A 1,946-nucleotide genomic window follows, 5' to 3' on the forward strand; every position below is an offset into this window, starting at 1 on the left:
AAAAAAAAAAAAAAAAAAAAAAAAAAAAAAAAAAGAAAAGACATCTCAGGGTTTTGAACAGAGGTTTGACTTATTCCAACTTTAAAAATAATCTGTGTGGCTGCTTAATGAAGAATGCAATGTCTGGGGACATATAAAAAGTATTCGTTGTTTATCTGAACTTCGCATTTAACTGGGAGTCCTGCTTTTTTTTGAGACAGGTTCTTGTTCTTTTTTCTTTTTTCTTTTTTTTTTTCAGACAGAGTCGTGCTCTGTTGCCCAGGCTGGAGTGCAGTGGCATGACCTCAGTTCGCTGCAACCTCTGCCTCCTGGGTTCAAGTGATTCTCCTGCCTCAGCCTCCAAAGTAGCTGGTATTACAGGCGTGCACCACCATGCCCAGCCAATTTTTGTAGTTTTAGTAGAGACGGGATCTTGCCATGTTGGCCAGGCTGGTCTTGAACTACTGACCTCAGGTGATCCACCTGTCTTGGCCTCCCAAAGTGCTAGGATTACAGGCGTGAGCCTCTGTCCCCAGGAAGACAGATTATTGTTCTGTCACTCAAGCTGGAGTGCAGTGGCGCAGCCACGGTTCACTGCAGCCTTGACCTCCAGGGCTCAAGCAATCCTGCCACCTCAGCCTCCCTAGTAGCTGGGACCACAGGTGTGTGCCATCACACCTGGCTAATTTGTTTTTAGAGACAGGGTCTCACTCTGTTGCCCAGGCTGGTCTCAAACTCCTGGTCTCAAGCAATCCTCCCACCATGGCCTCCGAAAGCCTGGGATTACAGGTGTGAGCCACTATGCCCAAACAAAATTTTTCTGATTTTTCTTGCATGAATATGTTTCACTTTTACAATAGAAAAAACTTTAAAATAATTGTTTAACCAACATAAGTGAAAAGGAAGGAAAAATATTTAAAGTAGCACAGTTTAAAAAATTAAAAAGTAGCAGAGTTTACTATTACTTGTTTTAAAATACTATATACGGCTGGGCATGGTGGCTCACGCCTGTAATCCCAGCACCTTGGGAGGCCGAGGCAGGGAGATCACAAGGTCAAGAGATTGAGACCATCTTGGTCAACAGGGTGAAACCCCGTCTCTACTAAAAATACAAAAAATTAGCTGGGCGTGGTGGCACACACCTGTAGCCCCAGTTACTTGGGAGGCTGAGGCAGGAAGGAGGATTGCTTGAACCTGGGAGGCGGAGGTTGCAGTGAGCCGAGATGGCGCCACCGCACTCCAGCCTGGCGACAGAGCGAGACTCTGTTAAAACAACAACAGCAACAACAACAACAACAAAAAACACAAGACTATATACTGTATGTACCATCTCATTTGATTTGTTTATTCAGGAAATTCTAATTGAGCCCCCATCTTATTCTAAGCATAGTTAGAGGTGCAAGGAGTAAAGCAGTGAACAACACAAACAGAAACCCTAGGTTCATGGAGCTTACATTCTAAGAGGTACTCAGTGAATAAACAAGTAAATAAACAAGGTAACTTCATTATAGCAAGTGGTACAAAGAAAATGAAACAGGGTCATGTGACAGAGAGTGGTTGAAGGAAGAGGAGAGAAACATATAGTGGACTTGAAAGGTCAATCTGAGGCCAGGCAGGGTGGCTCACGCCTGTAATCCCAGCACTTTGGGAAGCCGAGGCGGTATCACCTGAGATTGGGATTTCTAGACCAGCCTGGCCAACCTGGAGAAACCCCGTCTCTACCAAAAATACAAAATTAGCCAGGTGTGGTGGCGGGCGCCTGTAATCTCAGCTGCTCAGGAGGCTGAGACATAAGAATCTCTTGAACCTGGGAGGCAGAGGTTGTGGTGAGCTGAGATCACGTCACTGCACTCCAGTTTGGGCGACAAGAACGAAACTCCATCTCAAAAAGAAGGAAGGAAGCAGGGAGGGAGGGAGTGAGGGAAGGAGGGAGGGAGTGAGGGAAGGAGGGGGGCAGGGTGGCAAGG

The sequence above is a fragment of the Rhinopithecus bieti genome, unplaced genomic scaffold (assembly GCF_001698545.2).
Source record: "Rhinopithecus bieti isolate Rb0 unplaced genomic scaffold, ASM169854v2 scaffold_38631, whole genome shotgun sequence".
Lineage (NCBI taxonomy): Eukaryota > Metazoa > Chordata > Mammalia > Primates > Cercopithecidae > Rhinopithecus > Rhinopithecus bieti.